Genomic DNA, 26,605 nt, shown 5'->3' with positions numbered 1-26,605 from the left:
AGTATGGAATTTATATACCCATTATATTGCACTAATAGTCGGTTTGTGGACTAGGAATAGTCTTAACAAATTTTAATTAGTTTTCTAAGCTTAATAATACGGAATTTTTGTGGCTCATTACGAAAAGATTGCAATTTTTTAACATAACTGGGAACTGAGATCCCTTGAAAAAAATTTTTTTTCGTGTTCAGTTCATTAATTCATAAAAAAGTGGTAAGATCCAAAAACGATAATTACTTTCTTGATTATTTTTTATCTAGTTTATAACGTTTTTTAGTTTATTAGGAGATTTCAATTGATAATAAAATGATTAGATATTTTGTGATTCAAAAAAAAAACCTCCAAAAAACCCTCAATTATTTTGAATTTATATATCCACACTTTCTGACATAAAAAAACCATCTGGCTACCTATCAATTAAATTTTCTCATATTCTCCTTTTTATCTAATTTCCCATCACTTGACTAATATATTGATTTCTGTTGTTTGCATTCGTTACGGCAATAAACAGGTTATTGGTTAATGACCCTGTATATTTGTCTCTCTCTATTGCACAACTTTATTAGGAAAATATATATTATTGTTGTTGTCATTTGCTTGTTTAACTCCCGGCATTTTTTTTCTACTTTATTTTTAATTGTTTTCCCATGCACAGCGAGAGATGGAAAATAAATAAGAAATACAAAAAAAGAATTTGCAAATATTGTTCTTTATCTCTCTTTAGTTGTACTTTGTGCTTTAGTACAATTTCTTTCTTGCGAGACAGTGTTGTATTTTGGTAGTGTTTAACTTTTGGGTTTTTTAAAGCTAGCATTAAAGAAAATCTAATAAATAAAAGTGAATCAGAAAGTGTAAAACAAATGATATAGTTGGCAAATTAAAATCTGGTAAGTTTTATGTTTAAGTAAAAGTATTATTTGCAGAAATTTATCAAGAATCTGCTTTATTTTCTTTTTATATACATATATATATAATATTCTCTTTTGTCTGGTTATTGGTCCCTGTAAATTGTTATACCCTACACCACTTTAGTGGGGAGGGTATATTGGATTTGTGCTGATGTTTGTAACATACAAAAATATTCGTCCTAGACCCACTTAAAGTATACCAATCGGCTTAGAATCGTTTTTTGAGTCGATTAAAATCGGTCCATTATTTCACCTAGCCCCCATAGAACAGAACCCCCCGAAAAGGGCTCATAATTATGTTAAATATACAGATATATCGATAAAATACGGCACAACTACCCTGCGAAATTTAATAAAGTTCGGACCACATTTGACCCTAGCTCCCATACAAAGTCCCCTTCAGAAAATTACTTGAATGTCCCAAATTAGCTTATAAACACAAATATCGCGATGAAATTCAGCACAATAAAATATTATGTAAATATAAATATATTCACAAAATTTTATCAGGCTTGGTCCATATTTGCCCCTAGCCCCCATATAAAGCCTCTTTCAGAAAATTAGTTTTTCATCTATAAATTGCTTAAATGTATCGGAACAAGGGAATATTGAAGATAAATGCTTTATTATGAAAAATAAATCACATTTAATATTCATAACTGGTGTAGGGTATTATATGCTCGGCCACGCCCGACTATACTTTCTTACTTGTTTTGTTTATATTTTTCTTGTTTTTGCTAAATTTTTTTTGTTTTGTTTTGTTTTCATTTCTCCGCTGTTGTTAAGAGTTGCCAAGCTAAAGGTTTGTTATTTTTGTTTTCAACTGCCAGTGAAACCGTTATTTTTAAAAGATTTTATGAGAAAATATAGTGTTGTCATTTTCCATTCTTTTACAGCTAATTTTGTTTTTGTTATTTATTGTAGAATAACGGTAACTGTGTGGTTACAGTTAGGGTTCTATAAATCGACTTTCGAATAATCGAACAATCGATTTTTTGTCGAAAAATGTCGAAAAGTCGAAGTCGACTATTTTGTTCCAAAAAAGTCGATAACTCGACTATCGTCTGTGAAAAAAGTCGAAAAGTCGACTTTGTTAATAAAAGACGAAAAAAAGTCGAAAAAGGTCGATAAGTCGAAAAGTCGTAAAAAGTCGAAAAAAGTCGAAAAGTCGGAAAAAGTCGAAAAGTCGGAAAAAGTTGAAAACTCGAAAATTGTAAAAACAAGTCGAAAATTTTAAAAAAGTGGAAAAAAGTCAAAAACTCTAAAATAGTCGGAAAAACTCGAAAAAAGTCAAAAAAATAGTCGGAAAAAAGTCGAAAGAAGTCGAAAATAGTCAAAAAGTCGAAAAAATCGAAAAGTCGGAAAAAGTCGAAAAAAGTCGGAAAAAGTCGAAAAAAGTCGAAAAGTCGAAAAAAGTCGAAAAGTCGAAAAAAGTCGAAAAGTCGACTATTTATAAAATACTTATAGTCGAAAAGTCTAAAAGTCGACTTTTAATTAAATGAAAAAATATCGAAAAATCGACTTTTCATGAAATGCAAAAAGTCGAAAAATCGACTTTTAACTAAATGAAAAAAGTCGAAAAGTCGTTTCAACTATAGAACCCTAGTTACAGTTGAATTAGACAGAGTTGTGTTTTTATAGAGATGCCACATATTTTTTGTTGTACATACTTTATATCTACATATAAGAAAGGCGTTATTTTTAAAATTTCGTTTGGTTTTCTAATAAAATTTAAAGAAAAAAATATTTTTAAAATTATGATATGAATAACATCCGCTATTTGTATAAAGCAAAAACAGTATTTTTAGAATAAAAACAGTTATATAAACCATTCAAGTAGAAATGTTTTGTTATTTTAAAAGTTAAACTCATTAATTTGATTTAGTTTAAAAAACAAGCTTTCTTTAAATTACATAGATGAACTACTAAACTAAAACTTAGAACAGAAAATAAGTGAACCAGAATGTAACTAGAACTGAACTAGAACTGAACTAAAACTGAACTAGAACTGAACTAGAACTGAACTAAAACTGAACTAGAACTGAACTAGAACTGAACTAGAACTGAACTAGAACTGAACTAGAACTGAACTAGAACTGAACTAGAACTGAACTAGAACTGAACTAGAACTGAACTAGAACTGAACTAGAACTGAACTACAACTGAACTAGAACTGAACTACAACTGAACTACAACTGAACTAGAACTGAACTAGAACTGAACTAGAACTGAACTAGAACTGAACTAGAACTGAACTAGAACTGAACTAGAACTGAACTAGAACTGAACTAGAACTGAACTAGAACTGAACTACAACTGAACTACAACTGAACTAGAACTGAACTAGAACTGAACTAGAACTGAACTAGAACTGAACTAGAACTGAACTAGAACTGAACTAGAACTGAACTAGAACTGAACTAGAACTAGAACTGACTAGAACTGAACTAGAACTGAACTAGAACTGAACTAGAACTGAACTAGAACTGAACTAGAACTGAACTAGAACTGAACTAGAACTGAACTAGAACTGACTAGAACTAGAACTGAACTAGAACTGAACTAGAACTGAACTAGAACTGAACTAGAACTGAACTAGAACTGAACTAGAACTGAACTAGAACTGAACTAGAACTGAACTAGAACTGAACTAGAACTGAACTAGAACTGAACTAGAACTGAAGAACTGAACTAGAACTGAACTAGAACTGAACTAGAACTGAACTAGAACTGAACTAGAACTGAACTAGAACTGAACTAGAACTGAACTAGAACTGAACTAGAACTGAACTAGAACTGAACTAGAACTGAACTAGAACTGAACTAGAACTGAACTAGAACTGAACTAGAACTGAACTAGAACTGAACTAGAACTGAACTAGAACTGAACTAGAACTGAACTAGAACTGAACTAGAACTGAACTAGAACTGAACTAGAACTGAACTAGAACTGAACTAGAACTGAACTGAACTAGAACTGAACTAGAACTGAACTAGAACTGAACTAGAACTGAACTACAACTGAACTAGAACTGAACTAGAACTGAACTAGAACTGAACTAGAACTGAACTAGAACTGAACTACAACTGATCTAGAACTGAACTAGAAATGAACCATAAAAGCATTATAGTTGCGCATTTAAGTTTTTTTGCCTGTTGTCAATAATCAATATGGTGAAATTCTTTAAATGTATTAATTTTGAGTTTCCCCTCTATGCGTATCTCTTTGTGATTGCAGTTTTTATTTACAAAAGTACTTTAAGCCTTAAATCACTAACCCCTTTATTATTTAAACATGGAAATTTCTGTAAATTGTTTCTAAGTAGGCTAATTAGTCTCTGCAAGTGTAGTGACACTTTAACACACACACAAGTACCACAACTACATACACAAACACATAAACTATAAAATAGTTTCAAAAAACATATAATTGCGGTCTTTAGTCACATGTGTTGTGACAATTTTTTCTTCTGCTATTATGCCCTGCCACAAGACAGATTTGTCTTGTTAATCCCAAGTAAAATCCAAAGTTTCACCAGCTCTTTGTTTTAAACAATGAGTGTGACCAAGTGCAGTATGTTCAGAAATAAAAAAGAGGATTTTATAATCCCTTGACAATACTTAAAACACAGATCTTTTCCCTCACATTGGCACGTTTGTATGTATGTATGTAAGTATGCATCAGCAGTTTCCTTCTAATATTTAACACAGATTTTGTCTTTCAACAAACAGCAATCAACACGTAAACATCCTCTGGCGTTTCATTATAATTTCTTTTTTCTTAGTTGCAACTCTTCACTTTTTATTGTTGCAAATACAAGGGCAGCTATACTGGCACTCAACACCATATAAAAGTTAAGAGAAACATTGGGGTGAAAATATAAATAGCTTATACCTCCACCTTGCCTTGTTACTTTTGTTGCAAGAAATATTTTAAATAAATTCTTTTAAATCCCTAAAATAAGTCCTAAAATTAGTTGTTGTTAAAATTTTATCTTAAATAAGTTTAGTTTTTATCTACTGCTTGCCATTTCAACCACAAAATAAATAGAGGAGTTGCTGCATGTCTTCCATAAATTATCCAACTAATCTGTTTGTTCTTTTCTTAAAATCTTTAATGTTTCACAAACACGTGATTTCTTCCGTTTGTGGAGCAACAATTCTGACGAAAGAGCAGGAAAATAAAAATTATATTCTACCTGCAATCAAGTGTTGTTGGTTTTTATTTGCCAAACTTTACACAAGACTAAGTTTCCGTGTTCAAGTGAAAGTAAAAAAAAAAATAAAATAAGCAACATTTAAATCCGCTTTTCATCATACTCAAACCTACTCAATCTTAACGATACATACACAATCACACAAATAATATTGAAAACACTAATATGGGAGCATTGCGGCGGATGCTTCGATAGTCATGGTATTATCAAAAATACTATTGCGTTACCCATGCAACTCATTCAGATAAATGTTCGCTTCGAACTAGTTCAACTAGGAAAAGAATTAAACTAGAAATTAAATAGAACAGAATTAGAACATAACTAGAACAGAACTAGAACAGAACTAGAAGAGAACTAGAAGAGAAATAGAACGAACTACAACAGAGCTAGGACAGAACTAGGATAGACTAGAATAGAACTAGAATAGAACTAGAACAGAACTAGAACAGAACTAGAATAGAACTAGTATAGAACTAGAACAGAACTAGAACAGAACTAGGATAACTAGAACAGAAACTAAACGAACTAGACACTAGAACAGAACTAGAACAGAACTAAACAGAACTAGAACAGAACTAGAACAGACTAGAACAACTAGAACAGAACTAGAACCAGAACTAGAACAGAACTAGAACAGAACTAGAATAGAACAGAAACAGAACTAGAACAGAACTAGAACGAACTAGAAACTAGAACAGAACTAGAACAGAACTAGAACAGAACTAGAACAGAACTAGAACAGAACTAGAACAGAACTAGAACAGAACTAGAACAGAACTAGAACAGAACTAGAACAGAACTAGAACAGAACTAGAACAGAACTAGAACAGAACTAGAACAGAACTAGAACAGAACTAGAACAGAACTCGAACAGAACTAGAACACAGAACTAGAACATAACTAGAACAGAACTAGAACAGAACTAGAACAGAACAGAACTAGAACAGAACTAGAACAGAACTAGAACGGAACTAGAACAGAACTAGACAACTAAAAGAACTAGAACAGAACTAGATACAGAACCAGAACAGAACTAGAACAAACTAGAACAGAAACTAGAACAGAAACTAGAACAGAACTAGAACAGAACTAGAACAGAACTAGAACAGAACTAGAACAGAACTAGAACAGAACTAGAACAGAACTAGAACAGAACTAGAACAGAACTAGAACAGAACTAGAACAGAACTAGAACAGAACTAGAACAACTAGAACAGAACTAGAACAGAACTAGAACAGAACTAGAACAGAACTAGAACAGAACTAGAACAGAACTAGAACAGAACTAGAACAGAACTAGAACAGAACTAGAACAGAACTAGAACAGAACTAGAACAGAACTAGAACAGAACTAGAACAGAACTAGAACAGAACTAGAACAGAACTAGAACAGAACTAGAACAGAACTAGAACAGAACTAGAACAGAACTAGAACAGAACTAGAACAGAACTAGAACAGAACTAGAACAGAACTAGAACAGAACTAGAACAGAACTAGAACAGACTAGAACAGAACTAGAACAGAACTAGAACAGAACTAGAACAGAACTAGAACAGAACTAGAACAGAACTAGAACAGAACTAGAACAGAACTAGAACAGAACTAGAACAGAACTAGAACAGACAGAACTAGAACAGAACTAGAACAGAACTAGAACAGAACTAGAACAAACTAGAACAGAACTAGAACAGAACTAGAACAGAACTAGAACAGAACTAGAACAGAACTAGAACAGAACTAGAACAGAACTAGAACAGAACTAGAACAGAACTAGAACAGAACTAGAACAGAACTAGAACAGAACTAGAACTAGAACTAGAACAGAACTAGAACAGAACTAGAACATAACTAGAACATAACTAGAACAGAACTAGAACAGAACTAGAACAGAACTAGAACAGAACTAAAACAGAACTAGAACAGAACTAGAACAGAACTAGAACAGAACTAGAACAAAATTAGAACAGAATTAGAACATAATTAGAACAGAATTAGAACAGAACTAGAACAGAAACTAGAACAGAACTCGAATTTGAAAATGTGATGTACTGTGATATGCCCTAATTGGCCAACATGTTGGATATAACATGTTGCATTCGACGACCTACAGATATCAGCAACAACTTCTTTTGTGTTTTCCGTTTATTCCTTGAAACCATTTAGACATTTTTTACCCAAACAGTTCAGTTGTTATCGTCATTCCAAACAGGGATGCTGTGTAGACGGAATCAGCGGAAATTAAAATAAGAAAGTAAAAAAAGAAATACTATAATAACGGTAAATAGTTTTCGAAATGACTGAAAAATAAGAAGTTTGTTAAATTTTAAAGTGGTTGCGTACGTTTGTTAGTGTGCGTGCGTAAATGCGTGTGGTGGATTTGTTAGCCACACTTTTGATACCGTTACAATTGCTGTGTATATGTGTGCGTATGTTTGTGTTATTGTTGTTGCTGCACAGGACAACAATGTTTTATCGTATTTTATGCGAGATGCTCGTATAATTAAAATTGCGCGCGTTTATTTGTAAATTTGTTTTTAAATTTTTCCTTTTTTGTTTTTGTTTGTTTTGCTGGATGGAAATGTGCTTGTTGTTGTTTGTGTTGATGTTGCTGTTGTTTTACATTTTTTTCGTTTCTTCCATTTTAAAAGCGGACATCAACACTTAAATGCTGTTGAAGTAGAACAGCAACAACAGCATCAGTAACACCAACAATATTAAGGCATTTAAGCAGTAGAGCTAAAGCTGAAACAAAAATTACCATTGGTTTGTGAAGTCAAGGGGAATAAACACTTGATGGTAATTAAGCGCCTTTTTGGTGCTAAAAGTCGTTTGTTATATTCTTCATCCTCAACTCGCTCGCTTATTCATTTGGATTTTTTGTTTACAGGCAGAGAATTAAAAATAAGAGAAATAAATAAAAAATAACAAAAATATGTATGTATTTGTGTTTATCTTTTTGTTAAAAGAATTTGTGAATGTTTCGTTCAAAAAATGAAAAATAACTTAATGAATGTATTTGCGTATACAATAAATAAATAAATGAAGTCTATTAATGAGATGCTCAATATTAAAAGCTGAATACTATTGGGTCTGTCGATATAAACAAAACTAATTAAAACTTCAAGTTCAACATTGAAATCTTGCATACTGGATTACACTTAAAATTTAAGCAAAGTAAGTGAATTCAATAAAAATTTCATAACATTAAGTATAAAATTTTATTGGATACGTATGAGTGATTTTATATGTTTTATTAAGTGCGAATATTAATCATACGTATTAGGGATGATGAAAATGATTCGATGATTTTTGAACTAGAACTGAACTAGAACTGAACTATGACTGAACTAGAACTGAACTAGAACTGAAACTAGAACTGAACTAGAACTGAACTAGAACTGAACTAGAACTGAACTAGAACTGACTAGAACTGAACTAGAACTGAACTAGAACTGAACTAGAACTGAACTAGAACTGAACTAGAACTGAACTAGAACTGAACTAGAACTGAACTAGAACTGAACTAGAACTGAACTAGAACTGAACTAGAACTGAACTAGAACTGAACTAGAACTGAACTAGAACTGAACTAGAACTGAACTAGAACTGAACTAGAACTGAACTAGAACTGAACTAGAACTGAACTAGAACTGAACTAAACTGAACTAGAACTGAACTAGAACTGAACTAGAACTGAACTAGAACTGAACTAGAACTGAACTAGAAACTAGAACTGAACTAGAACTGAACTAGAACTGAACTAGAACTGAACTAGAACTGAACTAGAACTGAACTAGAACTGAACTAGAACTGAACTAGAACTGAACTAGAACTGAACTAGAACTGAACTAGAACTGAACTAGAACTGAACTAGAACTGAACTAGAACTGAACTAGAACTGAACTAGAACTGAACTAGAACTGAACTAGATCTGAACTAGATCTGAACTAGATCTGAACTAGAACTGAACTAGAACTGAACTAGAACTGAACTAGAACTGAACTAGAACTGAACTAGAACTGAACTAGAACTGAACTAGAACTGAACTAGAACTGAACTAGAACTGAACTAGAACTGAACTAGAAACTGAACTAGAACTGAACTAGAACTGAACTAGAACTGAACTAGAACTGAACTGGAACTGAACTAGAACTGAACTAGAACTGAACTAGAACTGAACTAGAACTGAACTAGAACTGAACTAGAACTGAACTAGAACTGAACTGACTAGAACTGAACTAGAACTGAACTAGAACTGAACTAGAACTGAACTAGAACTGAACTAGAACTGAACTAGAACTGAACTGAACTGAACTAGAACTGAACTAGAACTGAACTAGAACTGAACTAGAACTGAACTAGAACTGAACTAGAAACTGAACTAGAACTGAACTAGAACTGAACTAGAACTGAACTAGAACTGAACTAGAACTGAACTAGAACTGAACTAGAACTGAACTAGAACTGAACTAGAACTGAACTAGAACTGAACTAGAACTGAACTAGAACTGAAACTAGAACTGAACTAGAACTGAACTAGAACTGAACTAGAACTGAACTAGAACTGAACTAGAACTGAACTAGAACTGAACTAGAACTGAACTAGAACTGAACTAGAACTGAACTAGAACTGAACTAGAACTGAACTAGAACTGAACTAGAACTGAACTAGAACTGAACTAGAACTGAACTAGAACTGAACTAGAACTGAACTAGAACTGAACTAGAACTGAACTAGAACTGAACTAGAACTGAACTAGAACTGAACTAGAACTGAACTAGACTGAACTAGAACTGAACTAGAACTGAACTAGAACTGAACTAGAACTGAACTAGAACTGAACTAGAACTGAACTAGAACTGAACTAGAACTGAACTAGAACTGAACTAGAACTGAACTAGAACTGAACTAGAACTGAACTAGAACTGAACTAGAACTGAACTAGAACTGAACTAGAACTGAACTAGAACTGAACTAGAACTGAACTAGAACTGAACTAGAACTGAACTGGAACTGAACTGAATTAGAACTGAACTAGAACTAGAACTGAACTAGAACTGAACTAGAACTGAACTAGAACTGAACTAGAACTGAACTAGAACTGAACTAGAAACTGAACTAGAACTGAACTAGAACTGAACTAGAACTGAACTAGAACTGAACTAGAACTGAACTAGAACTGAACTAGAACTGAACTAGAACTGAACTAGAACTGAACTAGAACTGAACTAGAACTGAACTAGAACTGAACTAGAACTGAACTAGAACTGAACTAGAACTGAACTAGACTGAACTAGAACTGAACTAGAACTGAACTAGAACTGAACTTGAACTGAAATAGAACTAAAACTAGAACTAGAACTGAACAAACAAATTGTGTTTTTCTTAAATTTTATCACGATCATGTTACTTATTTCGTAATGCGTTCTGAGTTACCCCGGTGACAAGTGATTTTCTACCGTTACCTTTGCAGTTTTTTTTGTTATTTTATTTGGATGTGTGAATGTATTGTGGATGTGTGTTTCTTATTTATGTTTGCATTTTGTTTCCTTATGTTTCATGGTTTTATTTATCTTCTGTAAGTTTCAAAAATTCCTGTTTCTGTGTTGTTTTGTAAGCGGAAATGAAAATAAGTTTAATTACTTTTTTACAAACCTCTGTAATTAGTTACGTTTCTTAAGACGAGCAGCGAAGACAACAAGAATTTGTTGAAAATATTTATATTAAAAAGAAAAACTTTAACTGACTAAGCATGCTATGTTAAGCAGGAGTGATTTTTTAAGGGATGCAGCCGGGAAAACTTTGCAAGTCCCTTCATTTCTCCAAGTTTTCAAAAAAAATTTGTTAAAATGCTTTTCTTAATTTTGTACCAAATCTTGTTGTTTTTTCAACAAAACCTTATTTTTAATTAAATTTAATCCTCAAAATGTTAATACTTCATGTAGTAGGAAAGAAATGTAAAAGTTTGTAATACATTATACAAACTATTCATACATTTTTATGTTTTAAGTTAAAAAATAACAAAACAACTAGCAGCACATAGTTTCTTTTCATATTTATTCTGTTTCATTTTGGACAAAAATTTCTATCTCTTTTTATATAATTTATTCAATTTAATTAGATGATTTTAAATATTTACCATATTTTCTGTTATTGTTATTGTTGCTGCTATTGTTGTCTGCATTTTATTTATTTTTTTTTTTTTGTTGCTTCCAACTTATTTTATCTTCGAGGCTACAAAACACTTATTTTTATTATTGCCTCAAGTGTTTTCTCTATTATTTCTCTTAGTTTTTGTTTTGTTTTTTTTTATACATAAATACTTACTTACATACACATACATTTATTCATATATGTATATGCATGTGTGTAAGTAACAATATTTATGATGCTGTGTGAATGTATGTGTTTTAATTTTATATTTTGGGTTGATTCGAATATCTCCTCTTATTTGGAATTTCTACTCGGTCTTCTTTTGTTCGACAGACAGTGTCATGCTTTTACTTTTGGCCACTTACAAACACACCCAACACATTAAATACAACAAATGAGAGATAATAATAAAATGTTCAAATTGTACCCACAATTAGTAATGAGTACTTTTTGAAAAATTTATGTAAGTATTTTTTCAATTATAGTTAAGATCTAATTTCGTTCTAGTTCAGTTCTAGTTCAGTTCCAGATCAGTTCTAGTTCAGTTCAGTTATAGTTCAGTTCTAGTTCAGTTCTAGTTCAGTTCTAGTTCAGTTCTAGTTCAGTTCTAGTTCAGTTCTAGTTCAGTTCTAGTTCAGTTCTAGTTCAGTTCTAGTTCAGTTCTAGTTCAGTTCTAGATCAGTTCTAGTTCAGTTCTAGTTCAGTTTTAGTCCAGTTCTAGTTCAGTTCTAGTTCAGTTCTAGATCAGTTCTAGATCAGTTCTAGATCAGTTCTAGTTCAGTTCTAGTTCAGTTCTAGTTCAGTTCTATTTCAGTTCTAGTTCAGTTCTAGTTCAGTTCTAGTTCAGTTCTAGTTCAGTTCTAGTTCAGTTCTAGTTCAGTTCTGGTTCAGTTCTAGTTCAGTTCTAGTTCAGTTCTAGTTCAGTTCTAGTTCAGTTCTAGTTCAGTTCTAGTTCAGTTCTAGTTCAGTTCTAGTTCAGTTCTGGTTCAGTTCTAGTTCAGTTCTAGTTCAGTTCTAGTTCAGTTCTAGTTCAGTTCTAGTTCAGTTCTAGTTCAGTTCTAGTTCAGTTCTAGTTCAGTCTAGTTCAGTTCTAGTTCAGTTCTAGTTCAGTTCTAGTTCAGTTCTAGTTCAGTTCTAGTTCAGTTCTAGTTCAGTTCTAGTTCAGTTCTAGTTCAGTTCTAGTTCAGTTCTAGTTCAGTTCTAGTTCAGTTCTAGTTCAGTTCTAGTTCAGTTCTAGTTCAGTTCTAGTTCAGTTCTAGTTCAGTTCTAGTTCAGTTCTAGTTCAGTTCTAGTTCAGTTCTAGTTCAGTTCTAGTTCAGTTCTAGTTCAGTTCTAGTTCAGTTCTAGTTCAGTTCTAGTTCAGTTCTAGTTCAGTTCTAGTTCAGTTCTAGTTCAGTTCTAGTTCAGTTCTAGTTCAGTTCTAGTTCAGTTCTAGTTCAGTTCTAGTTCAGTTCTAGTTCAGTTCTAGTTCAGTTCTAGTTCAGTTCTAGTTCAGTTCTAGTTCAGTTCTAGTTCAGTTCTAGTTCAGTTCTAGTTCAGTTCTAGTTCAGTTCTAGTTCAGTTCTAGTTCAGTTCTAGTTCAGTTCTAGTTCAGTTCTAGTTCAGTTCTAGTTCAGTTCTAGTTCAGTTCTAGTTCAGTTCTAGTTCAGTTCTAGTTCAGTTCTAGTTCAGTTCTAGTTCAGTTCTAGTTCAGTTCTAGTTCAGTTCTAGTTCAGTTCTAGTTCAGTTCTAGTTCAGTTCTAGTTCAGTTCTAGTTCAGTTCTAGTTCAGTTCTAGTTCAGTTCTAGTTCAGTTCTAGTTCAGTTCTAGTACAGTTCTAGTTTCAGTTCTAGTTCAGTCTAGTTCAGTTCTAGTTCAGTTCTAGTTCAGTTCTAGTTCAGTTCTAGTTCAGTTCTAGTACAGTTCTAGTTCAGTTCTAGTTCAGTTCTAGTTCAGTTCAGTTCTAGTTCAGTTCAGTTCAGTTCTAGTTCAGTTCAGTTCTAGTTCAGTTCTAGTTCAGTTCTAGTTCAGTTTTAGTTCAGTTCTAATTTTACTTAGTACCAAATGACAACTTGACCATTCTAGTTAGGAAATATGTATGTATGCTTAAATATGGCAGACCTTTTATTATGTGTTAGATGTCGGTGTTACCAGTGGCTTCATAGCATTTTCCCCTAAGTATTTGAATTTTGCTTCTGCATCTATTCTATGTTTGTGAGAGAATGTGTGTGGCTATAATAAAGAATATAGTCACTACCCTCGATAGGCTACAACATGCCAATTGTAATGAAAATTTTATTACGAATTCTTCAGCAATATGTAAGAGGTCGGGCCAAAAAGTTCTTTAAAATCTAAATGAAACATTAATTTTTTTCACTAAATAGATCTATGTATACCATTTTCAGACAATAGAAAGGCCGCCTCAATTGGGTCCAATAATGCTTTCTTTATTATTCTGAAAAGAGAATATGCTGAAAGTTACTCTCATTTGTTCATCTCAATAATTGAGATGAGTAGGATACTTTAAGATTACTTTATTACTTAGACTTCAATGTATATAAGTGACTGATTGTATGTGTCATAAAATGTTGCTATTGCAAAAAGGCCATTGTGTGTTTGTGTGTGTGTCGTTATGTTTCAAAAAAATATCTCATCCATATGTATCTGTGTGCTGTGTTTAAAAGTCCATATTTGATGAAAAATAGTTTAATGTCTACACATACAATATTTACTCGTAGAAATGAAAATAATTGTTTGTGAAATTCTTTAGATGTTTCCAACAAACTTGTCTGTGAGTATGTACGAGATTACAAAAAACATTCTGTAATCCAGCCAACCAGTCACTCAGTCAGTCATTCATGCATTCATCCATCTATCCAACTAAGAAAACAACCATCTATCTATGTTTGTATCTGTCTATCTAACTTCCAATCTAACCATTTTCTCATATCTATATGTATATTCTTTTAAGGTCATTATGAACTGTTATTTTTCTGGAATTGTTGCCTTCTTTTTGTCGGTTTTTTTTTTCTAAAAATATTTCTAACTTTGTGCACAAACGAATGGAGCATCTTTTGCTCAAAACGGAGAAGAAACAAAAAAAAAAAAAAAAAAAAAAAACGCTCCAAAAAACATGATGAATGTATGCAATTAAATGTGGAAATTTACTTATACGACTAAGTTCCTTTTTTTCCTCTATGGGACTTGGAACGACAAATTGCTATTAAATGGTGTGTTAAAAGTGATGGTTTCTCTATAATGGAATTAAAAAGACAAATTTAAAATAACTGGTTTGTAAATGCTGTTTTTTTTTTTGATATAAAAGGGTAGCTTTGGACTTATTAGCTTTTTAGGGAAAAACATAAATGAATTGCTAGAAATAAGTTTTTGATTAGATTAAAGAAGCGAAGAAGATTAATAGCGAAAGAAGATTAATAGCGAAAACATGATTTAATTACATCTAGTTTAGTTCCAGTTCATTTCTAGTTTACTTCTAGTTCATTTCTACTTCAGTTCAGTTCTAGTTCAGTTCTAGTACAGTTCTAGTTCAGTTCTAGTACAGTTGTAGTTCAGTTCTAGTTCAGTTTAGTTCAGTTCTAGTTCAGTTCTAGTTCAGTTCTAGTTCAGCTCTGGTTCAGTTCTAGTTCAGTTCTAATTCAGTTCTTGTTCAGTTCTAGTTCAGTGTTCTAGTTCAGTGTTCTAGTTCAGTTCTAGTTCAGTTCTAGTTCAGTTCTAGTTCAATTCTAATTCAGTTCTAGTTCAGTTCTAGTTCAGTTCTAGTTCAGTTCTAGTTCAGTTCTAGTTCAGTTCTCATTGCAAGCGGTTGTGTTTTTCTAAGTGCTCTGAAGAAAAGTAAAACAATTAAAAAGAAAATAAATATTAAACAAAAAAACTATATCAAATACAAAACTATTAAAAATATTTTGAAACCCTTAATAAAACAATTAAAAAAGCTTATTGTTTTAAATAATTTTTAAAAAAATACCAAAACAATAATAAACAAAAGCCGGTGTTTTTAAAATATCAAAGAAAGTGAAAAGATGAGTATGCCAGTAATATGCAATCAATGCAAAAAAGAAATTACAACAACAAACTATGTGAAATGTTTCAATTGCAATTCCAATTACCACTTCTCTCCGTGCTCCCCTCTCTCTGAAAGCACATATCTGAGTATGTACGGAGAGAAAAAAACATCGTGGAAATGCCACATATGTAAACCACGTAATCGGTCACCGAATACTCTTTACCAAACTGTGGTGTTTGGTGACAATAACAACAAGAAAAAAGCCCGAGCTGATGACGAAGAGGATGTAGAAAATGACCAAGCTAAAAAATTTAAGGAGAATATGTCACTGACCTCTGTCAACAACAAACTATGTAAATTGGAATCCGACGTCTCAGAATTCAAATCAGATATGAAAGATGTCAAAACAACAATGGTAGAAATAAAAGAAGAGATACATGTTACTCTTTCATCCATATCTACTACTCTTGCGACACTGGTTACTCAAATTAAAGATCTAAATGAGAAAGATAAACAAAGAGAGAGTCAAATCAATGATCTCATGGAGAAAGATAAGGAAAAGGAGAAACAAATAATATCCATGCAGAAAGAAATAAACAAGCTCCAACAACAACAACTGAGCAAAAACATTGAAATAAAAAATATTGAGAATAAACAAATGTCCGAGTATGATATCATTAAAACAATAGCTACATCAGTTAATGTGGATGTAAACGTAGGGGACATAAATAGAGCCTACCGTTTGAAACAAAGTAATAAGATAATTGTAGAATTCGCTACACTTAACAAAAAAAACGAGTTAATGAATAAAATTGAAAGGCACAGAGTCGATGCAAACCTTATCAATAATGAAAACCAAGGCAATAAATTTAAGTTTATATACATAAATGATGAATTGACCTTCAACAATCGTCGCCTTCTCTGGCTTGCTAAAACCAAGGCAAAGGAGGCCAATTGGAAATATATCTGGGTACGCAATGGCAATATATGTGCACGTAAAAATGAAAACTCTCCACTCTTTATCATCAATAATGCTGCTGACATTGAGTCTATTTCAAACACAATGTAAACAAAATAAAACATACACTTTTTATATTCATAAACATCTTTCTTAATAAAACAAAAAATGAATAAACAAACACAAACATTAAATACTTTTAGTAAAATTAATAAAGAACTAGTAAGTTATCCCATATCACTTATATACATGAACATACGATCACTTAGACTTAATTTCACATCTTTTCTCTCAACAATAAACAACATAATATCCAAAATTAAAATCATAGTACTAGTTGAAACAAACATAACCGATAACGAAAACATTTTTTACACAATAAAAGGTTTCAACTCTGTATTCCTAAACAGAGAAACTAAAGGAGGAGGAATTGTAGTTTACATTGCAGAGTATTTGTCATTTACTGAGATTAGTCTAAACCCCATATCTTTCGAATGCATACGAATAGATATCAATATAAATAACAAAATAATTTCTCTGCTATCCATTTACCGTCCCCCACATCAAAATATACCAATGTTTATCAACGAACTAGAGTCTATCATAAACAACATCAAAAATAAACAAGAGATTATAATAGCAGGAGATATAAATATTGATATTTTAAGAGAAAACTGCACAACAACAACATATCTTAACATGGTAATGTGTAATGGACTGCAATGTATGATATACGAAAGTACACGTGAAGATGTAAAAAGAAACACCAACACGTGTATCGATCATATCTTATTGAGAAATACCAAAACAACAAAAGCACATGCACTAATAATAACAACAAGTATTTCTGATCACTACTCTCTGTTTTGTTGTTTAAATGAAGAAATAAACAAACAGGGAGAACAAACCACAATAAGACAGGGGCCACAATTTAGTAATTTTAAAATAAATAAACAAATTCAGGCAACAAATTGGAATATTATAATGCAACAGGAGAAAAATGCAAATGATTTATATAACAAATTACATGAAAAATTCAGTGAAATATATAAAAAGTCGACAAAAAAACAACAACAAAATATAAAAAGATCGTTAAATCCGTGGATTTCGGAAGAAATTGTGAAATATTGTGAGGTACGGGATAAACTTTTTAAAAAATGGCGAAATAACCGCAAAAACAAAATCTATGAAAAAGAATATAAATCTTTTAGAAACTTATTAAACAAAAAAATAACTTATGAAAAAAACACATATTATAAAAATAAATTTATTGAAAAAAGAAACGATATACGCGCAACCTGGCAACTTATTAATGAAATAATTGGTAAAAATAATACAAATATTGATAGCTTTATAACAAAAAACTTTAAAAACGAGAATGTAGGCGATATAGTAAATAATTTCGCGTTAAATTTTAATGCAAATATCCAAAAAATAGTACACAAATGTGACATAAAAACCACAAATAACATTGAAACATCGCTGCAAAACTCAATCTATATTGACTATGCCAGTGAAGAGGAAATATATAACATCCTAAACACATTAAATTCAAGAAAAGGTGCAGGAGCCGATGGCATACGAGCAATAGATATTAAAAATAACGCTAACTATTTAACCCCAATAATAACCAAATTAATTAATTCAAGTATAGAACAAGCTATTGTACCTAATATATTAAAAACCTCTATCGTTAGACCAATTTATAAAACTGGTAATAGAATTGATTACAATAACTATAGGCCAATAGCCATACTACCAACAATAGAAAAAATTCTCGAAGAAATCGTTGTCAGAAGACTCAAAAGTTTTTTGGATAAATATACAATTATTAACAAGAATCAATTTGGGTTTCAAAAGGGTAAAAATATAAACCAACTATTGGGTAACTTTTCAAATCTCATTAACGGATGTTTGAGTAAACACATGCATATACTAGTAATGTTCATCGACTTCAGTAAAGCGTTTGATACTCTGTCGCATATTAAAATGGTCCAAATTCTTGAAAGAAATGGTATACGAGGAAATATATTAAACTGGTTTAAAAGCTATTTAGAATGTAGATCTTTTCGCGTAAAAATCAACAATGAACTAAGCAACAACGTATCATGTGATTATGGTGTACCGCAAGGATCCAAACTAGGCCCAATATTATACATATTATATGCTAATGACATGATGAAACGCTTAAAAGACACAACTTTTGCATACGCTGATGATACAGCTATAGTAGTTGCGGATAAACACATAAAAAATGCAACTGAAACAATGCAAGAACAATTAGACATTGCAACGAAATGGTGCCACGATAGTGGACTTATCATCAATGCAAACAAAACCAAGTTAATGCACATAAAACCTCCCCATCTTACCAGCTCAAACATAGAAATAAAATATCATGATTATGAATGTTTACACCAGAATGCCAATAAAAACATCAGTAACAATGATAACTGTTCGACTATTATAGAAATGGTGAATTCGTATAAATACCTAGGAGTATATGTCGACAACACATTCAAATGGAAAACGCATATAGAAAGTCTACAAAAAAAACTTCGAAAAACGTCATATATTCTATATCATTTAAGTAATTGTGCTACCTATAATGTACTGCGTCAAGCATATTTCTCTTTAGTCGAATCATATATAAGACATGGGATATCGGCTTGGGGAAACGTGAAATACAAAAGTACATTACAAAAAACTCAGGAACGCATACTTAAAATACTATGGAAAAAACATCAATACCATATAAATGACATCAATAATGAAACAACAAATCGCACCAATGAAAATTCTGATGGCATTGCCAAGTCATTAAATATCTTAACCGTTAAAAATATATATTATATAACAATACTTAAAGAATTTCATATCTAGTTCAGTTCTAGTTCAGTTCTAGTTCAGTTCTAGTTCAGTTCTAGTTCAGTTCTAGTTCAGTTCTAGTTCAGTTCTAGTTCAGTTCTAGTTCAGTTCTAGTTCAGTTCTAGTTCAGTTCTAGTTCAGTTCTAGTTCAGTTCTAGTTCAGTTCTAGTTCAGTTCTAGTTCAGTTCTAGTTCAGTTCTAGTTCAGTTCTAGTTCAGTTCTAGTACAGTTCTAGTACAGTTCTAGTTCAGTTCAAGTTCAGTTCTAGTTCAGTTCTAGTTCAGTTCTAGTTCAGTTCTAGTTCAGTTCTAGTTCAGTTCTAGTTCAGTTCTAGTTCAGTTCTAGTTCAGTTCTAGTTCAGTTCTAGTTCAGTTCTAGTTCAGTTCTAGTTCAGTTCTAGTTCAGTTCTAGTTCAGTTCTAGTTCAGTTCTAGTTCAGTTCTAGTTCAGTTCTAGTTCAGTTCTAGTTCAGTTCTAGTTCAGTTCTAGTTCAGTTCTAGTTCAGTTCTAGTTCAGTTCTAGTTCAGTTCTAGTTCAGTTCTAGTTCAGTTCTAGTTCAGTTCTAGTTCAGTTCTAGTTCAGTTCTAGTTCAGTTCTAGTTCAGTTCTAGTTCAGTTCTAGTTCAGTTCTAGTTCAGTTCTAGTTCAGTTCTAGTTCAGTTCTAGTTCAGTTCTAGTTCAGTTCTAGTTCAGTTCTAGTTCAGTTCTAGTTCAGTTCTAGTTCAGTTCTAGTTCAGTTCTAGTTCAGTTCTAGTTCAGTTCTAGTTCAGTTCTAGTTCAGTTCTAGTTCAGTTCTAGTTCAGTTCTAGTTCAGTTCTAGTTCAGTTCTAGTTCAGTTCTAGTTCAGTTCTAGTTCAGTTCTAGTTCAGTTCTAGTTCAGTTCTAGTTCAGTTCTAGTTTAGTTCTAGTTTAGTTCTAGTTCACTTCTAGTTCACTTCTAGTTCACTTCTAGTTCAGTTCTAGTTCAGTTCTAGTTCAGTTCTAGTTCAGTTCTAGTTCAGTAGTGTTCAGTTCTAGTTCAGTTCTAGTTCAGTTCTAGTTCAGTTCTAGTTCAGTTCTAGTTCAGTTCTAGTTCAGTTCTAGTTCAGTTCTAGTTCAGTTCTAGTTCAGTTCTAGTTCAGTTCTAGTTCAGTTCTAGTTCAGTTCTAGTTCAGTTCTAGTTCAGTTCTAGTTCAGTTCTAGTTCAGTTCTAGTTCAGTTCTAGTTCAGTTCTAGTTCAGTTCTAGTTCAGTTCTAGTTCAGTTCTAGTTCAGTTCTAGTTCAGTTCTAGTTCAGTTCTAGTTCAGTTCTAGTTCAGTTCTAGTTCAGTTCTAGTTCAGTTCTAGTTCAGTTCTAGTTTTAGTTTAGTTCTAGTTTAGTTCTAGTTCACTTCTAGTTCACTTCTAGTTCAGTTCTAGTTCAGTTCTAGTTCAGTTCTAGTTTAGTTCTAGTCCAGTTCTAGTTTAGTTCTAGTTTAGTTCTAGTTCACTTCTAGTTCACTTCTAGTTCACTTCTAGTTCAGTTCTAGTTCAGTTCTAGTTCAGTTCTAGTCCAGTTCTAGTTTCAACATTTTTTTCTAAACATTTTCATTTTAACTTGAAAATAATATTTACACTTGTCTTGCCATCAACTACACCCAACACTATCATTTATCTGTCAATTCCTGTTAAGGTCATTCAATTTAAAATTCAATATCCTTAAACAATTTACAAAATTTATTTCATTCTTGTATTAAGTTTACCAAAAGAAAGCTTTACCAAACTTTATATAAACTCACTTTTCTTAGTCACTTTAAAAATTTATCGGCAATACTGTCATGGCCATTATTGTATTTAATCATAACAATAAAATTATTGCCTCTGTGTCGGAAAACCACAAGTTTATTACAAGAAAAGGAGGGAAAGAGAGAGAGAGAAACCATTCATCCGTAACCCAAAATTTACAATCTTATTTTATTACTTTTAACTACAAAACTTATTCTTTTATGACCACAATTATTTTATTTTCATTTTAAGTTTTCATACATACATATGTATGTGTGTATATAAAGTATATTTTTTTTGCCTTATACTGATAAATTAAATATTAAACGTCAAGAACAAGCATACAGTTTTGGTAAACTTAATTTAAAGGCCAGAAAATAATTTAGTGAAAAAAAAAATAAAGGCTTATAGGAAAATTTTATAGAGATGGCGCCTTAAGTTAATTTTTAACAAGTCTTTACTTATTTTACTGCAGTGTAATACATACACACATATAGATTTAAGTAATTTAACTAAAATTTATGTGTGTATGAATATCTACTACTTACAAAGTTATTAATTTAATAAAGGTCATATCTACTTACTCGCATAAAGTGATTTTATAATCTTATAATTTATGCACAAGTACGAATAATAATAAGAGGAAATAATAGTAGTATCTACTTCATAGAAATATGTGAGTGATGTCGAATAGTTGATACCCTGCAACTCTAATAATATTCCACTTCTACTACATTAATCTCAACTCCAGTCTTATGACTTTTTTCCTACTATAGTCTCAAGCACTAGTCTAGTTCAGGTTCTAGTTTCAGTTCTTAGTTTAGTTCTAGTTTTCAGTTCTAGTTCCAGGTTCTAGGTTCAAGTTCTAGGTTCAGTTCTAGTTCAGTTCTTGTCAGTTCTAGTTCAGTTCTTAGTTAGTTCTAGTTCATTTAGTTCAGTTCTAGTTCAGGTTCTAGTTCAGTTCTAGTTCAGCTGTTCTAGGTTCAGTTCTAGTTCAGTTCTAGTTCAGTTCTAGGTTCAGTTCCTAGTTCAGTTCTCGTTCAGTTCTTAGTTCAGTTCTAGTTTCAGTTCTAGGTCAGTCTAGTCAGTTCTAGGTCAGTTCTAGTTCGTTCTAGTTCAGTTCTAGTTCAGTTCTAGTTCAGTTCTAGTTCAGTTCTAGTTCAGTTCTAGTTCAGTTCTAGTTCAGTTCTAGTTCAGTTCTAGTTCAGTTCTAGTTCAGTTCTAGTTCAGTTCTAGTTCAGTTCTAGTTCAGTTCTAGTTCAGTTCTAGTTCAGTTCTAGTTCAGTTCTAGTTCAGTTCTAGTTCAGTTCTAGTTCAGTTCTAGTTCTAGTTAGTTCTAGTTCAGTTCTAGTTCAGTTCTAGTTCAGTTCTAGTTCAGTTCTAGTTCAGTTCTAGTTCAGTTCTAGTTCAGTTCTAGTTCAGTTCTAGTTCAGTTCTAGTTCAGTTCAGTTCTAGTTCAGTTCTAGTTCAGTTCTAGTTCAGTTCTAGTTCAGTTCTAGTTCAGTTCTAGTTGAGTTCTAGTTGAGTTCTAGTTCAGTTCTAGTTCAGTTCTAGTTCAGTTCTAGTTCAGTTCTAGTTCAGTTCTAGTTCAGTTCTAGTTCAGTTCTAGTTCATAGTCAATTCTAGTTTCAGTTCTAGTTCAGTTCTAGTTCAGTTCTAGTTCAAGTTCTAGTTCAGTTCTAGTTTAGTTCTAGTTCAGTTCTAGTTCAGTTCTAGTTCAGTTCTAGTTCAGTTCTAGTTCATGTTCTAGTCAGTTTAGTCAGTTCTAGTTCAGTTCTAGTTCAGTTATAGTTCAGTTTAGTCAGTTTATAGTCAGTTCTAGTTCAGTTAGTTCAGTTTCTAGTTCAGTTCTAGTTCAGTTCTAGATTCAGTTCTCGTTCAGTTCTAGTCAGGGTATAGTCAGTTCTAGTTCAGATTCTAGTTCAGTTCTAGTTCAGTTCTAGTTCAGTTCTCGTTCAGTTTCTAGTTAGTCTAGTTTCAGTTCTAGTTCAGTTCTAGTTCAGTTCTAGGTCTAGTTCAGTTCTAGTTCAGTTCTAGTTCAAGTTCTAGTTTTCGTTCTAGTTCAGTTCTAGTTCAGTTCTAGTTCAGTTTCTAGTTCAGTTATAGTTCAGTTCTAGTTCAGTTCTAGTTTAGTTCTAGTTCAGTTCTAGTTCAGTTCTAGTTCAGTTCTAGTTCAGTTCTAGTTCAGTTCTAGTTCAGTTCTAGTTCAGTTCTAGTTCAGTTCTAGTTCAGTTCTAGTTCAGTTCTAGTTCAGTTCTATTAGTTCTAGTTCAGTTCTAGTTCAGTTCTAGTTCAGTTCTAGTTCAGTTCTAGTTCAGTTCTGTTCAGTTCTAGTTCAGTTCTAGTTCAGTTCTAGTCAGTTCTAGTTCAGTTCTAGTTCAGTTCTAGTTCAGTTCTAGTTCAGTTCTAGTTCAGTTCTAGTTCAGTTCTAGTTCAGTTCTAGTTCAGTTCTAGTTCAGTTCTAGTTCAGTTCTAGTTCAGTTCTAGTTCAGTTCTAGTTCAGTTCTAGTTCAGTTCTAGTTCAGTTCTAGTTCAGTTCTAGTTCAGTTCTAGTTCAGTTCTAGTTCAGTTCTAGTTCAGTTCTAGTTCAGTTCTAGTTCAGTTCTAGTTCAGTTCTAGTTCAGTTCTAGTTCAGTTCTAGTTCAGTTCTAGTTCAGTTCTAGTTCAGTTCTAGTTCAGTTCTAGTTCAGTTCTAGTTCAGTTCTAGTTCAGTTCTAGTTCAGTTCTAGTTCAGTTCTAGTTCAGTTCTAGTTCAGTTCTAGTTCAGTTCTAGTTCAGTTCTAGTTCAGTTCTAGTTCAGTTCTAGTTCAGTTCTAGTTCAGTTCTAGTTCAGTTCTAGTTCAGTTCTAGTTCAGTTCTAGTTCAGTTCTAGTTCTAGTTCAGTTCTAGTTCAGTTCTAGTTCAGTTCTAGTTCAGTTCTAGTTCAGTTCTAGTTCAGTTCTAGTTCAGTTCTAGTTCAGTTCTAGTTCAGTTTCTAGTTCAGTTCTAGTTCAGTTCTAGTTCAGTTCTAGTTCAGTTCTAGTTCAGTTCTAGTTCAGTTCTAGTCAGTTCTAGTTCAGTTCTAGTTCAGTTCTAGTTGAGTTCTAGTTCAGTTCTAGTTCAGTTCTAGTTCAGTTCTAGTTCAGTTCTAGTTCAGTTCTAGTTCAGTTCTAGTTCAGTTCTAGTTCAGTTCTAGTTCAGTTCTAGTTCAGTTTAGTTCAGTTCTAGTTCAGTTCTAGTTCAGTTCTAGTTCAGTTCTAGTTCAGTTCTAGTTCAATTCTAGTTCAGTTCTAGTTTAGTTCTAGTTCAGTTCTAGTTCAGTTCTAGTTCAGTTCTAGTTCAGTTCTAGTTCAGTTCTTGTTCAGTTCTAGTTCAGTTCTAGTTCAGTTCTAGTTTAGTTCTAGTTCAGTTCTAGTTCAGTTCTAGTTCAGTTCTAGTTCAGTTCTAGTTCAGTTCTAGTTCAGTTCTAGTTCAGTTCTAGTTCAGTTCTAGTTCAGTTCTAGTTCAGTTCTAGTTCAGTTCTAGTTCAGTTCTAGTTCAGTTCTAGTTCAGTTCTAGTTCAGTTCTTGTTCAGTTCTAGTTCAGTTCTAGTTCAGTTGTAGTTCAGTTCTAGTTCAGTTCTAGTTCAGTTCTAGTTCAGTTCTAGTTCAGTTCTAGTCAGTTCTAGTTCAGTTCTAGTTCAGTTCTAGTTCAGTTCTAGTTCTAGTTCAGTTCTAGTTCAGTTCTAGTTCAGTTCTAGTTCAGTTCTAGTTCAGTTCTAGTTCAGTTCTAGTTCAGTTCTAGTTCAGTTCTAGTTCAGTTCTAGTTCAGTTCTAGTTCAGTTCTAGTTCAGTTCTAGTTCAGTTCTAGTCAGTTCTAGTTCAGTTCTAGTTCAGTTCTAGTTCAGTTCTAGTTCAGTTCTAGTTCAGTTCTAGTTCAGTTCTAGTTCAGTTCTAGTTTAGTTCTAGTTCATTTCTAGTTCAATCCTACTTTAGTTCTACTTTAGTTCTACTTCAGTTCCAGTTCATTTCTAGTTATATTGTAGTTCAGTGCAATATTATTTGTTTGTTAATTTCTATGAACTATTTTCTTTCCTTGTCAACCACTATAACCAAATCGTTTTGTAGCGCAGAGCCTCTAGAGTTAATCATCAAGGTGTTATTACAAGCGGGTTGTATTCCTTCGTACATACATACACTGAAAATATAATTTTTAATCTCCTGTCGTTTTCTGCATTCTGTGAGGAAAAAGAAAAACAAAAAAATATTATAATAATTATAAACAACTTAAGGATAAAGTGACGAAGGCAACGGTAAAAATTAAACATTAAAAATGATGAATGAAAAAGAGTTTAAAAATAAAATAAAGAATAATGAATGAAAAGTTCACTATAAAATGCATGGAATTTAAATATTTAATTAATGGTACATTATCATCATGTATTCACCAATTGTTTGTTGTGGTAGAGGTTTCTGTGGTGTACTTTCATTTTAAAGAGTTCCTCCTCTTCCCCCCTTCAGTATTTTTTGTGTTATGCGTATTTATTTTAACTATTTGGGAGGATATGGAAATAGAGATGTGTAAGGAGTGCTTATATATTGGTACTAAAAGTGAATATAAATGGTACATTCAGGACAGGAGTAGAATTGGTAGTTGAGGCAAAAAAAAAAAAAAGACTTAAATATAGCGAATATAATTATGTCTGAATAAACTTATTTTGGTTTTTAATTTTCTTATTGTTAATACTCATTGCTGTATAAACTTTACAAGGCAACCAACCATTCAACCGCCCAAATCATGTATAAAGTGCCTTAAATATAGACACTTACTCATACATACATTTTCATGTAAGACACTTGAGTACTCATATCCTTTCGTACACACGCATTTAGCCATATTGAGTGTATGCGTGCGTTTCGTATATCTGTGCTTGAGTGTCTAAAGATAAATTCAAATATAAACTATAAAATGCATAAACACACACACGCCATATTCATATAGTACATTTACATACACATTGTTTTAAATCGTAATAATGTTAATTTACGCATCTGAAAACCTCCCGAATTTCTTGAAATGAGAAAAATCATCCTAAAGAAGTAAAAATTCTTATCCTGAAACATCAACATACTTACAGTTTAGGTTTATATAGTCAAACAGATGTTTAAAAATAGTTAAAGTGTAAGACCAAAGACTATAGACTAGACTATAGACTAGACTATAGACTAGACTATAGACTAGACTATAGACTAGACTATAGACTAGACTATAGACTAGACTATAGACTAGACTATAGACTAGACTATAGACTAGACTATAGACTAGACTATAGACTAGACTATAGACTAGACTATAGACTAGGCTATAGACTAGACTATAGACTAGACAATAGACTAGGCTATAGACTAGACTATAGACTAGACTATAGACTAGACTATAGACTAGACAATAGACTAGACTATAGACTAGACTATAGACTAGACTGTAGACTAGACTATAGACTAGACTATAGACTAGACTATAGACTAGACTATAGACTAGACTATAGACTAGACTATAGACTAGACTATAGACTAGACTATAGACTAGACTACAGACTAGACTATAGACTAGACTATAGATAGACTATAGACTAGACTATAGACTAGACTATAGACTAGACTACAGACTAGACTATAGACTAGACTATAGACTAGACTATAGACTAGACTATAGACTAGACTATAGACTAGACTATAGACTAGACTATAGACTAGACTATAGATAGACTAGACTAGACTATAGACTAGACTATAGAC

The 26,605-nt window shown here is 32.2% G+C and overlaps 1 protein-coding gene across 2 annotated transcripts in view; it reads left to right on the top strand.

The window, feature by feature from the left end:
- The first annotated feature begins 482 nt into the window (after positions 1-482).
- LOC119600523 (hexosaminidase D) overlaps positions 483-26,605 on the top strand; it is an 80,066-nt gene continuing 53,943 nt past the window's right edge. The window contains exons 1-3 of one of the 2 annotated variants that reach the window (XM_037950786.1): positions 7,312-7,548; positions 7,858-7,922; positions 8,014-8,300. The gene's annotated coding sequence lies outside the window, so the exon portion shown is untranslated. Of the gene's footprint in view, positions 888-7,311; positions 7,549-7,857; positions 7,923-8,013; positions 8,301-26,605 lie in introns of those variants that run through there. The other variant, XM_037950785.1, reaches the window with a different exon arrangement.

Source organism: Lucilia sericata, unplaced genomic scaffold, assembly GCF_015586225.1.
Source record: "Lucilia sericata isolate MDLA Ls3-8-SP2 unplaced genomic scaffold, ASM1558622v1 Contig000116F_arrow, whole genome shotgun sequence".
Classification (NCBI taxonomy): domain Eukaryota; kingdom Metazoa; phylum Arthropoda; class Insecta; order Diptera; family Calliphoridae; genus Lucilia; species Lucilia sericata.
Note: the sequence above shows the minus strand (reverse complement) of the source record. Positions and strands in the feature narration are given on the sequence as shown.